The 14,355-nt window shown below is 41.0% G+C and overlaps 1 long non-coding RNA gene across 1 annotated transcript; it reads right to left on the bottom strand.

The window, feature by feature from the left end:
* Window positions 1-278: 278 nt before the first annotated feature.
* On the bottom strand, window positions 279-7,964 carry LOC309878102. Its single transcript, XR_014317482.1, has 3 exons — window positions 7,942-7,964; window positions 7,228-7,389; window positions 279-344 (listed from the first exon to the last, which is right to left on the bottom strand). It is a non-coding gene; the product is annotated as an uncharacterized lncRNA (long non-coding RNA).
* Window positions 7,965-14,355: the final 6,391 nt, after the last annotated feature.

A 14,355-nucleotide genomic window follows, 5' to 3' on the forward strand; every position in this document is an offset into this window, starting at 1 on the left:
TAACTCACCTGGCTTCACAAAGCAGTACAGCCATGCTTGCCCTTTGCTGGGCCAAAGCACTAGTGCAATTGGGAACAGCGCAACAACTCCAGCCAGAAGAGTTTCCCATAGGCAAAGGAGAAGAGGCCAACCCTGGCAGGGAAGCACTCTGCTAGCCACTGGTCAGGTGAGGGGATGAGGAGATCACTGGTGACCTGTTAAGAGTCATGTGAGACTGCAACTAACCTGGGAACTGTCCTCTGATCCTCAGTCACACTCTTCCATCAAGCGCTCCTTCATGCTCATCTTTCTTCTTGGTACATAGAGAGACACACTCCTCTCCAGCAATCTCTCAGCAGCAAGACCTGCGCATGATGCAAGAAGCCATTTTTGGAGAGCTGAATATCTTCTGTTAATTTTAACAAATCACCATTTTTTATTTCCTATGACAGTCACAACAAAGAGAGAATTCCCACTGAGAAGAAATGCCATGCTTCTGCAACCTCAACTCCCAGCCAACAGCACCCCTTTGTTCACTTTCTACCCGTAACAAAAAATATGTGGTGCTCACATCTGCAGCCAAAGAGCAAATAACATCCTTTCTCATATTCTTCACATAGGTATGAATACCTTTTTTTTTTTTTTTTTTTTTTTTTAAATACGGTTATTTACTCTAACTTTACTTCATTAGTGTTAAAGACTTTATTTCATGTTAAATGTTGGGGGTCTTTTAAAATAGGAGACACTGGGAAAAAATAGAGGCCTGCTTTATCAAATACATTAAACTCTTATCTCTACTTGATTTTAAAAAATTGTGAAGCACAAATTATCCAGAGCTTAGCACTCAGAGTCTCTTCCTTGGCCTATAAAGTCAACAGTTACGGTGTTAAAGTTTAATCAATCCCATAAAATATTACTCAGAAAGTGACCCTGGTGTTATGGCTGAAGTACATCTCCTACATTAAAAAGCACTTTTGTGGAAGTCAGAACAGTGTTACTGAAAGAGCGAGCTAATAGGTATCTAGATGAGGTTAAGATAGGGAGGTAGAAGGAAAGGAGAGAATTCTGAAAGGCAGTAAAGGGAAGAAAACAGGAGAGGGAGGGGAAATCAGCTTCTTTCAAGTGGTTCCCTATGGACCTAAATATGAATGGATGAGGCAAGATGAATATCAGGCCTCAGCACATATTCTAATTGATTTCTGTTTCGGATTAAAACACCCAGCATCCTTCAATATTTTGTAATGGTCAAATAACTTTGGGTCTTATCATTAGTAAAGAACATAAAAGGCCACAAACACTTCTCAGGGAGGCGGTATGGTTTAAAATCAGAATGGTTAAGCCTCCCAAAGAATTCAAACTGCACAGCATGTGATCAAATCTCTGCATTTCACAGAGCAAAAGTTGGGCTCTCTCACTCACCAACAAGTTATGAAGTCTGCCAGATCTTAGGTCAAGATTATAAACTGTGCTAAACCCTTGGTCCAATATATCATGTCTTTCAGACCAATATCTAAACATATGCAATCCACACAGATCATTATTCGGAAAAAAATAAGGTTAGTGTCATACCAGAAATAGTCCCCTTTGTCAGATGCTATGCAATAAAAACTAGAGGCAGTCTGTGGTTAACTCAGATTTCAGAAGCAGCTGAACAAAAATTATTTAAAGATTGGAAAAGGAAAAATTCCTCTTTCAAAGGCCTCAGCCTCAGAATTATCTGCTGGTGATAAGCAAGATATTCCAAAATCCTAAATACTCCAAAGAAAAAAAAATAATTAATTTGCTTACTACCTATAAGGAAGTTTTTAGTGACATTTTTCCCTCAGAGCTATGAATGAGAAAAGGGCCATTCTGTAAAGATGATTCCAAATTAGTTATACACTGAAGTGGCAATCTCCTCTGCAGCATCATAACATAAGAAACTAGTTTCTCAGTGTATTTTAACTGAGAAAGAGAACCACAGAATCATAAAATGGTTTAAGTCTTTTATTAAAAGATTATCCTAGCCTGATCTGGGGTGTGTTCCAGTACTGCTGTTCCAGAAAGTCTTTTAATGCAATATGGATTTGTTGCAGCTGTGCAGAGTCATATCTCTTCCACTTAAAACAAGGAAAGTTCTCAAATTACGGGAAGAAAAAAAAATTGTCCAAGTTGCAAATTTCACCTAGAAAAGAATGCTGGACAGCTCCCTGAGCCCATGGGGCTCTCAGGCTGGCTGCTCAGCAGTGAGCCCTCCTCAGCTCTTCTGAAACATCTGCCAGCATCTGAAAGGAAACATTCTCACAGCTAGCTGGAGTTACATCTCAAATAACCATACGTTCCCTCTCACATGGATAACACACAATGCAATAGGTACCCGCAATGATTCCAACAAAAGACAGGTATTGACTCTGAGAGCTTTGCAGGTCAGACTGAATGTCAAGAACAAGACAACAACTTGAGGAATAAATTATGGAAAACTCTTCACATTTCCTACGTTTGCAGTTTTGCACAAGTTGATCTGCAAATGCTATTATATGCGAGAACCCAGATGAAGCAAGTTGAATGCACAAAGGCAGCAGAACATATCATCCAGGTTCACACCTAATGATATTAGTATGAAGTTCACTTTGAACATCTCAATTCACATCATAATTTGGAATTCCTCCAATTTTTGGTAGTGTTCAGGACCAAGGTTTTGACAAGTAATCTTGTAATGTATGGCAATGCAAGAAATATTTTAATACAAGTAATATTTTAATCAAATGGCAAATCATAGTACAAATTCAGTTTTACCTCTGAGAAGTTTTCACAGCTGAAACACCGTAGTATTCTGTACAGTGTTTATACCTAACTACAGCAACAATTTTCTTTGACTTACCTATGCTGAGTGCCGGGCAAAGATACTGAGCAAAATGATGAGAACACCCACCTTATTAACTTGAGGTGAATTTGCGAACATGCACATGTTGACTTCAGCAGATCAACTTCTAAGGTCTCCAATACACTAATGGACCCAAGGTCTCCAGAATGACCATGCTTCAGAATGATTAACTACCTGTGTCCATCACCAAGTCCACTGGAGCAGTCAATCTGCTTCCCACCACCCACCACCCCATCCCCAGGCTACCTTTACACAGCTTTAACAACAGGTTTTCATCCCTGCTGAGTGACTACTACAAATCCATGGCTGCCACCTCCAAAGCTTTCCTTCACTATTTAACCAAAACATATGCCCTCCTTTTCATCTCACTTTTCAAAGTCTTTATTTCGTATATACAATAAACAATTCCTTCCTTTTTTTCTTCTTTTTTTTTTTTTTCTCCCAGAGAAGGAGTAGTTGTAGACCACGATTTGCTCGAAATGGAGATGTTTATATGGCAAACAATAAATCACCCGTCTCCCTGCTGTGCCTCAGAATGCCAAAAATCAAAGTGAAGTTCTCTTTAAGTAATCTCACACCAAAACAAGGCCCTTTATCATCACCTTGATTGCGAACATATTGCTAGTGAACGCAGACAAGTTCCAATGAGAAGAAGGGATAGCATTTAGCAGGGATGCAATTAATTACAAAAATAGCTAAGTATGCTTTCAGTATAAAATTTAGATACAGATATACAGATTAGTGTTCAAAACCACCAGCGCAGAGGGAGGATCACTATTTCAGTGTTCTTCTGACCAGTCTATTCAAATTATTAGCTAAAAAGGGCTTTTTTTTTTTTTTGTTCCCATAAGTAACTTATTTAAAAGGATGTGAATTAACTTAGAATGAATGTTCAATTCATATAGTTGAATCGCCATCATTATTATTACAGGAAGCTCTAATCATTATCACTAATATCAGACACTCTCCCAGCTTGCCTTTAATGAACATGACTCACATTTCACTTTAATGATTCCTACACCCATGTCTCCTCTGTGCCTTCTGCTTCTACCCAACCATGGGGGAAGGGTGGCCTACATAGCTTTCTAAAGATGAAAGGCCACCTTTTAAGAAAGGAATCACTCCTGATGCCTGTTTTATAGGTGCTCATGCTGCAAAGCCTTGGAGATATCCTGAGAGTCCAGAAATTACTCTCAGCCATCTTATTTCAAGGAGTCCCAAACTGTGATACCTTTGATAGCGTATCAAAGGAGTGCTTTCCTGAAGAGGGCTGAACTGCCTGTAGCATTTCCTCCAGAAGAGTCACCTTCCCATCTTGCTCACTTTACTCACCGTCTTCTACAAGAGAATGTAGTAGCTGATGCGGAGTAGGGCTGGCAGGGAAGAGGCTTGCAGAGGTGACAACAGAAAGATGCAAGTGCACTGTACTAAGGACAGGAAACCAAAGGGCCCATGGGAATATTCCTCACAGACCTTACACCCTCCTTTCTCACCCAAATCTAAATTCAGGGCAAAAATCAGCCACTAAGATACCGCAGCTTGAGATGGCTCAAACAGTCCGCATGGTTCACTTAACTCTATTCCCTAGGGTCTTAAATATATTCACAGTACAAACCATTTTTCAAAAAAATCCACCTCGATCACGTAGCAGTCAGAAATAAGCCTGTGGCACCCACAAACAACTACTTGAGAAGCATTACCAATAACAGCTGAGGACAGGCACAAAGCTTACACTTTACATGTCAGCTACAACAAAACAACACAACCACAGTCACAGAAATATGGATAAAAAAAAAACTACTTTGCACAGGACTTCCATCAAATTTCTTAAACTTTTGTTGCCACTAATTACACCATTGAACTACAGAATTAGTTTCATTACAGACAGTTATAAATTAATCAACTCAACTCAATCTGAATTTAGTAATATTTATACTTATAAAAGATATACAAGCTATAAAAGGCATAAAAACTATAAAAGGCAAGTAAACAGCACTGGGTGTGCGGGGAGTCTACGCTCCACCAACACATGAACATCAAACTTTCTAAATATACAGAACACCGCCCCCACGTACTAAACCCAAGTATGCCCACACATACATACAATCAGAAAAGGCAACAAACAATCCCCCAAGTTCCATGACTTTAACAGTTTCCATTTTTCCATTCCTTTTCTTGATTACAAACAGGTCTCCATTTTCCATTCCTTTTGAACAATATGTCTTGCTTTAAATTGTCAAGCAACTCAGTCTTCAGGCCTTATGTTCAGGCCTTATGATATGCTTGAAGAAAAGCATATCCATCTCCTTTTCAAGGCCAATGAGGCCTGGGTCAAAAGTCATGTCCAGGTCACCAGAGGGCGGAACACCAAAGGCCTGCGATGGCTGTAGTAGCAGAGGGGCCCATGGCGTAGCAGTCGGATCAGTAAAGGATCCCACAGCTCCCTCACTGTCTGGCAAACCACACGTGTCTGACTGTAGGTCCCACATGGCTCTTTAAGGCCTCAGAGACTGCTCGCCAGGTGCCGAGCAGTCCCACTGCAACCTTGGCGCTTTTAATTGCAGAGTCCCACACCTTGACATCAATTTGGTTCCATGTTTCAAGATCATAAACTGTCCAATTGTTAATAAGGAGAATGAGCTGTAAAGTTACCAGGGCAGTCTTTGTTCCTAAGGACGTATGATTCCCCATAATGCGCAGCTGCTTACCAGCGAGGGGCAGCCTTGCGCTGGGTCTACCCCTTCCAGCTCGAGCCTCTTCGCAGCTCCGGCGCGCCCACCTCCAGCGACCTTCAGCACGAGCCTCCCCGAGCAGTCCGCTGAGCCCGGCCGAACCCATCCCCATGAGGTAATCAGTGTGCCTGTTCCCATCTTGGTCTCCATTCTGCTAGCTTGTTCCTTTTCATTCCTTCTTTCTGCTTCTTTATTGATGACATAACTTCATCACATCGTGTTGCCTTTTTTTTCTGTTTATCTTGAGGGCAGGCTCCCCTCTTATACCCTTCTCTCCACAGCAGTTCTTTTCAAAACAACTTTTCATTGGTCAAACAACTTTGAATATAACAACAGCAAACACCCAGAAACTTCCATGCCTTAATGGCTGGAGAACAAGAAACCGGAGACTGCATGGAGTCTCCTGAATCACCCTTCTTTGTTCCCTCTAAACTCTTTTACATTCCTGATGGTCTCATCGTTAAGACTCTAATGTTATCATCAGCCACGGGGCTTTCCAACCCCCATGGCCAAGTTCCCAAATCTCCCCCTTCTTTATTAATATCAATCATTTTCTCGACACGAATTACCACTCCATATATAACAAGACCCTGTCATTTAAACAGAATTGTACTTCTATTAACCAGCTGCTAAAGCCAATTCAATGCTGTGTGTTAACACTGCCTTGCCAAAGGATAAGACCTTAACAGTTCAAGACTGACCAGTAGTGGTTTTATGGGTGGTGGTTGCAGGTGCAAATAAATTACTTCTCTACACAACAAGAAATCCTCTATTGCACTCATCAGTTAAATTAGACTAAAATATTTTGCAGCATTCCTGCTAAACAGATAAAGGAAAAGCTGAGAAGACTTTCACAGAAGTGCCGCTACATCCATCCCAGGTGTGGTGTCTGACATCCACAAATCACTTTGCCACCTGAGGCCACAGATGAACAACACTACAGGACCTTAAAACACTTGCAGTAGTCTAGGGAGAAAGGATGTCATTTCCAAAGCTCATTGACAAGTTTAACATTACAGTTGGCTTCCCATTCTTTTGTAGTCTTTAGGTTTTTCCTCAGCTTCATTAAGACACACAAATTCCTTTCTTTCCCTTTTTAGCATTTAAGAGGCTGGTAAAGCAAAGTGTCACCACGCTTTCTTAAATGAGTTCAATTGTTCAGAACCTGTTTGGTGTCCACTCTTGCATGTAGCATTGTATAGGAAGGAGGTTGGGTCTGCTCCTGACTTCAAGTAAGTGCTGGTGGGTATAATAACCAGTGTTTGTGCAGCACTTAAAAGATAACCAGCATATATGCCATTATATATATACATACTACCACAGTTTCTATGCTGCAAGTCCTTGATAGGTCTGTCTGAGGCATTTACATCTTTAATGGGATGGCTTATGTTATTTCAAGACCAATTTGCATAAGATACCTGTTCAGGGATAAGGAAAACAGCATTTTTTTATTTTTTTTTTTTGTCCATTGCTGCTTCACACACAATCTGAGGAGTTCTCACTCATCTCAATCAGGTCCAGCTAGAGATCATCACCACAACTTATCCTAGAAACACGTTAGTGATGCACGCTGTACAGGGAGAAGGCAGGAAAAATTTGGAAGTTTCCAGACTAGCAAAGCTCACATGTGCTAAAAATAAAGGAACACAGTACCTCTTGTTGCTTGCTGATAGAGGCTGACAACAGATGGGGCTGCATCCTTCCTCCAGTCCTGCTTGGAAACCATGGAACGATGTTTTGGGAGCAAAGCCTCACCCTGCAATCCCTCTTCTTCAGCAGGATGGAGCTTTCCTCACTCAGTGTGCCAAGGAAAAGCTTGTTTAAGCATAAAGAAACAGGGATGAGAGTCAAGCACTTTACCTGTCATCTTTGGTAACCAGTTACACGTGACATTTACGCTGATGTTTAGCTCCCCAGTTGCATTCATTATTAGTTTACAGTACATGCCCAGTGCTTTTAAGAGATGCAGGACTTCCTTCCATTTTGGTTTTGGGGGACCACAGATATTATTTTATGCACCAAGTTCCTTCTGCGATTGCTCCCCATTACCTCTGAAACTACACAACCACCTTTTTTAGTTCTTTGGTCTACAGCACACAAGGATTTGTTGGGTCACAGCTGAACTATTCCTGGAAATGCTAAACATCTCATACCCAAATTTCATTTGTAGTGCAGCTCAGCAGCTCAACCGGCCATCACTGATGTTAGCCTAACACGTTCAAATAGTTTTGGAACAGGAATGAAAGAAACAAGTCAGCTAAAATAACATCTCTGGTATGAAAGGCTGGTCAAAGCTCTTAGTGATCCCAGAACAAAGTGTTTTCCTTTGTTTTAGATGAAAACAAAATGAATATCCCCAGTACTCACTCACTGCTGTCATCCTGCTTCACATCTATTACAACCAAGAAAAGAAGCAGAACTGCTGATTACCAATGGGAAGACTGTGTTTTTTAGATTGACCTGTAGAAGGAAACAATAGTTAACAAAGGAAACGCCATATGAGTTCAAGAACCTGTGAAACCATCCAGAGGCACCCAGGCATCACCCACACAAGTTTGTTGCCCAGAGTCCCCCGAGTCTTTGGGGCCAAATTCTGACATTTCAGCAAATGCTGAAAAGCATCTTCCACAAGTAGCTGCACAACAAGTGAGTGTGAGCCACCAAGTTACACTCTAACCCTCACAGGCTCATTCAAGTTTGCAATTATCCCAAACTGTATTCTTGTCAACAACATACAACTTTCAATACATCACTTGCTTTCCAAGTCAAATTAGCACTTCACAGTCAGATTGTGCTTCCTAGACAATTCTGTCCTAATTGAGACTTCCATCATTTTATTTCAAGAGAGTAAGAGCTTTCATTTGTGATTTCAGCTACAGGGGCAGATAGATAATGAACTGTGTAAGTTTCTCCAAACAAAATATCACATCCCCTAGATGCAGCTATCTGACAAAAGACATTAGTGTACAGGAGCCGGGGCTGTGCTTAAGCTCAGACATGTATTGTTAAATGTGACATGCTCAATTTATCATTAGTTATGAAGTGAAAACGGATGAATACACATTCAATTTAGTTCAGCTGCTTTCTTCATTTATCACAGTCTTTCATCATCCATCATTCTTCCCTACCACCCTTTTGATTTGAACAAATAACACACTTTCATAAATTTAATCTAATTAATCATAATTGTAAGGTAATGTTCCCTTAATGAAGCATATATTGGGCTTTATAAAGTTTGTTGCAATTTTAATAAAATCTGTTCCAGATAGAATCTACAAATGTTTTCAATGGAGCCAGAACCAGCCCTATCTCTCTCTCCCATTCATTACTAAGGTTGATGATGATGTATCAGTACAAAGAGCTGCTCAAGCATATTGCTCTTTTATAGAACAACTGTTTCAATAAATTGAAAGCGTTCATCATTTTATGAGACAAGACATGCAGTTAAAAAAACTTAATTGAAGTAGAAACAAATTAGGAAACCAGCCTTAAAGATTTTTCATACGTTATTGCTACGAAATACAATTCTTGCTATCTTCTGAGGGTATCTTCTGAGGGTATCTTGCATGCCAAAAAATGGAGGAAGAAGAAATTGCTCTTTAGCATCAGAAGTAATGGGCAGAGCTAGGAAGTTTTGCTGTAGTTCCCCAGCTGCAGTTAACCCAGAAGGGCCCCACTGTCTAGCAATAACAATGAACCAAAAACTCAGTGCAGAAGACCAAGTCACAACATTTCAGTTCTGCTCAGGGCTACTGGAAAACTTCTGGCCAACATAGCTAAGCCATACCAAATTTCATTCTTCTCTCCACTGTCTGTGGTGGACAGCATGCCTTACCTTGTCTTGTTGTGATTTTCCAAGGTTCATAAAGCATTTTGGAGCATCTGGGCAGAAAGTGCTGTAGACAGTAAATATGACTTATGACCATTATTAATGTGCAATTTTATTTGATCGTTATTCACACACAGATTCACAGACACACAGATACTCTCCATACCAAGATTAACATAGCCTCCATTTGCCAACATCACAGCACACTCATTTGTATCTGTTTCAACTCTTATATTGGCAGTTATTTCAAAGTTGCAAAACCAGAAACAGGACATTAAAGAATTGACACTATTCCCACTGGCAGGCTTTCACATCTGCAGGCCACTAAAGACAGATGCCTGTCCTTTTCAATATTGGGCTGAATATCTGGTTAAAAACTGTACTTTGCTCCAGGGGGTTCTGCCTGTGTCAGCAACCCAGTTGTAATGATTGCTGCAGAAGTACTGGAAAGTTAATACTCTGCCTATCCAACCATACATCCATGGTGTTATTTCCTTATTTTAATTTCTCAAGTGCAGTTAAACTACCTTTACTTGAGCCTTGTTCCAAACTTTTGAGAAATTTCAGCAAAAGGAACAATTTTAACCATTGTGTGCTACTACCACCACCTCCATCTCAGTGAAGATTCACCTGCCAAGGTGACAGATGAACAACCCAAAAACCATCTGTTCCAGTATGTGATCCTGATGCGAGTCATTATAGGATCCTTTCATTACAGAAAAGAAATGTAGTTCTACAGCTAGTTCCCTGGTTTATATTGCAGAGTTCAAGAGCTTTTCCCTTCCGCTTTGTGAAAGAAATGTTTGATGATTTCTGGCAGACCATTAGACCAAATTTGCTTGTGATGTTCCCTTGTTGCATACAGCATTAGAGCTGCACAGCCACCTGTAGTCCCTTCAGACCTAGCAACTTATTATATATACCTCATCAGCAGCAGTGGCAAACAGGGATTTACTTGTTGCCTACAAAGACAGAGGCAACAGCAATTGGAATTAACTTATTGTCTAATGTGGACTTCCTGAGGCCAACCACCTCTTAACAGCCACTGATTTCTGTAATTCGCCCTTTGAACCACAGAAGTCCAGGGCTTAATCATCTGCCAAGGCCTCAGAATGCCTACGCAGCAGTGCTGGGAGAAGGAAATACCGCAACAGCAGTAAGATCCCTAGCAGATGGAACTTTGCAAAGGAGCAATGGCAGAGATGCCATCTCTCTTTAAAGAGACTGATGTGGTAGTATTATATGAAAGAGACACTTCAGACATTTAACCTAGTTCTGCATCCTTCTGAAAAAAAAAAAATAAATAAAAATAAAAATAAAAATAAAAATAAAAATGAGGGCTCAGCTGGTGAGGGAGAAGGATGCAATGCAAGCTTTTCTCTCTATACAGGGGGTGTTTCCACATCATCTCAGCTGTGACCATTCCTGCTGTACTCCCCTTTTCCCAGCTCTGCTCCACTCCTGGTTTACCCGCAACAATTACATGGGCCAGTGAGGAAGCTTATTGGTGGCACTTTCTCTTCCATGTCCTATGCCCCTTGACTTTTTTTTCCTTCTCCTCCCCCCAGAGTACATCTTCTAAGCCTAAGCTGCTACAACAACCAGTGTGGCCAAAGCACTGCTAGCAATCAAGGTAAGTACAAAGTATGAGATCAGTTAATCATTTGTTATCTTTACAATGCAGTAGCTGAAGCTCCAGGGTAGGCAGTCCAATAATCTGTACAACCCCCAAGGTGCTCATCTTCTCCTAAACTGATCATTCGTTATCCAGAGCATATGAGCATATGAAATTCTTCATTGTTAAAGGCAACCAATCTCACACAAGTGTCAAGACTTTGAAGCTCTGGTCCATCTCAGACCCATGAAGTTTAAGATGCCTGTAAAACACATGTTAAATCTTAAGCAGATTTAAGGCCTGATCCTGCTTTCAGTGAAAGCCAAGGGAAACTTCTTCTCAAGTTCTTGGAATTCAGATTCAACTGTTCACAACACTGACCAAAACAGGCAACCTTTACAAATGCACTGTTCTGCCGTAAGCACTACCTCTGTCCCAAGGCAGAAATATGAGTCCAATCCAAGGGGCAGTAAAAACTGCTTTCCATAAATTGAATGAAGGCAAAAAGTACCATCAAGTTGCTGGTCAGTCAATGAATGCTATAAAGCATGGTTGCAAAATATCCCCATCCTTATCTTCCTTGCTCTGAAATGACTGTGACCTCTCATGCAGAGAGAATAATAAGATGGGGATGCAAATGACACAGAACACCTACAAGGTACACACAAGGTAACTCTACAAAATACACTCAGACAGAAAGCAATGCTTACCACCTCTTGTCAAGGTTTTTGAGTAGTTACCACCACCATGATCTTGAGGAAAAATTGATTTTGAAAAAAAAATTGATTTTTTTTCATCTTGATTTTGAAAAAACTTGGACTTACAGCCATCAGATCACACAGCTGGCTCCTGATGCCCTTTTCCCCCAGAAACCTCCTTTCTTTCAGGCCACAGCCTCCCACATCACCTTGTATCCCACTCGAAGCACGGTTCCCAGCAGATAAGTTGCTGCACTACCACCAAACCATGCACTGGAACCCTTCATGCTGGAGCATGAAGATATTGTGGGGCAGGCAGTCAATTTTCCACACAAGGGAAAACAGAAAGAAACCAGTTCTCCATGGACAGGGACAGGTCTGGCTGCTGGGTGACAGCAGAGGTCCGGGACACTCAGCCAAAGCACAGACCTGCAGGCATTAACAATGCAGGCATGTTTGTCGTGTTGGCCATTAGCATCAACTGCACTCAAAGACAAGTTATCTGAAAAACAGGTTTGCCATCAAGGAAAGGAGGGCGTTTTCATTGCTGGGGCACAGAAACAGCTCAAGGAGCTGCTGGGGTGTGGACATGTTGGAGTTGCACACAACTAAGCAGAGCTGGCTGTCTCCCCATGCAGCAATTACTGAGTTGTAAGTTTGTCATAATGGTGTTCCAAGTCCACTCAGGTATCAGTTGTTAGATCTTGTGTTCAGTCCTTTCCTTCCCTCTGTTGGAGCTCCTCCCATACAATAGGGTTAAAGACATTTGCTCACATCTGAGTGATATGAACTCCCCACTTAAATGCTAAAGAAATCAGATCCAACTTTTTCAAGTAAGGGAATACTCCTGAAAAAAACGCTTTCCATTTTTCCAGAATTAAATAATAATCATCATCATCTCACAACCAAACCTCAGAATCTACTTCCCTTCTATCTTTTCAGATCTTTTTCCACAGAAACTGATGAGGGGGAAGAATTTTTTTTTTTTTTTTTTGATACTGAAATGTTTTGCTGCCTGCTTTTTCTTGGAAATGCAAGGGAAAGAAAGGAGTAACTTTAATGTGGTAGATTTCTAGTATGGCCATTCTGGTAAGATGCTTCCAAGTTAAAATCTGTCATTTTTGAGAAGCACAGAAGAACAGCAAGTTTGCAGTTTTTCATCCCAGTTTCTAAAAGATTTCCACCAATGCAAATGCATTCCCAGAACAAACTGCAGCCCTCTGAACACATCCGGTGCTGCACCCCTTCCAGTACCGCAGGTGGAGAAGGGGCATGAGTTAGCCCAGGGCACTTCAACTTCACCTCCCCAGCAGAAGCCAGAGCTGCTGAACAGATGCACAGAGGGAGGCGATCTCCCTCTGAGCTATACAGGGCCCTTTACTGACAGCCAGCAGCCAAGACCATCTGAACCACTGTTATTTTTCCAGTAGTCTTTTATTTTGTTTTTCCTGCCCCTACAACACATACATATGAAGGACGTGAGGCCCCTCGAGGGTTGTGTCCTACTTACTATTGGCAACCGTGTCTGCTTCAGAGTGCTCACTGAGGCTTCGTCCATTGAAGCCACTGGATAAGCCTTTTATTTAAGAACTAATTTGTTACAAAGAATGATCTCTTACATTTGGTTGTTGTTTGTCCAGAGAGTTCCTTTGTCATTTACTTGCTTGGTGTGAGGTATTTACTGAACTCTGCTTTCCTGGCAGCAGAACAGAAAGTGCTTGGACTCAGTTCATTAGCGTTTAATGTCATATGCGTAGTAAGATCCACCACTTTACAAGAACAACAAATGTTGTCACCATACCATGCTGCAAGCAAAAGATAAGAATAAGAGAAAATGTACTAATTATCATCTTTGTTAGATACCTGCCAATGCTAACTTCGCTGTATATGGCCATTATAATCTTCCTTTCAACTCTACTAGCGCAGCTCATGAAATCTGCCTCTGCCGTATTGCACTGTCTGCTCAGAGGCACATTGCGAAGGTTTAAAAAGATGGATTCTTCATAAGAACGCCACAAGGTAAGAAACAACTACCCCTCCAGCTTCAGCAAAACCACAACTCAGTCACACAAGCACACACCCACTGTTTCATCTTCATAAGCATGTAACAGCACATAATCAACAACCACCCCAACTCCTGATCTAAACAGGTGTATTTGTTGCACACCCCTGCCTAACACAAGACAGCATTTCAGCTGGGCAAGAGCTTGAGCTAGTATCAGAAAAATCTTAAGAGCATATTACTATTCATTTTTTCCAAAGAAAACAATTATCTTCCAGTGTTTTCCAGCTTCTGGTTAAGAAGGTGTTTTCTTGGAACAGTTTTAAAAAATGAATTGCCAGGAATGGAGCTATCAATTAACATCAGGAAAGAAGAACTGCATGCATTTGGGTAAGTGTGGAGGAAGTGAAGGGAAAAAAAGGACTGGTAATAAAGGGGTAGACCAGAAAAGGAGTGTTGTTTCCTGTGAACTGCCTTATGTATGTTGGCACCTTTTCCCAGCTTTTAAAAGGAGAGACAGTCTAGAATAAAATTCAGCAGTACAGACTTGAATGGTAACAGCAAACTTAGACCCTGGCAATTATTAAATAAGAACATAATTAATTATTTCTTCAACTGAATAGTCCTGAATCCTACC

This window comes from Aythya marila (genome assembly GCF_965140915.1).
Source record: "Aythya marila genome assembly, chromosome: 4".
NCBI classification, from domain to species: Eukaryota; Metazoa; Chordata; class Aves; order Anseriformes; family Anatidae; genus Aythya; species Aythya marila.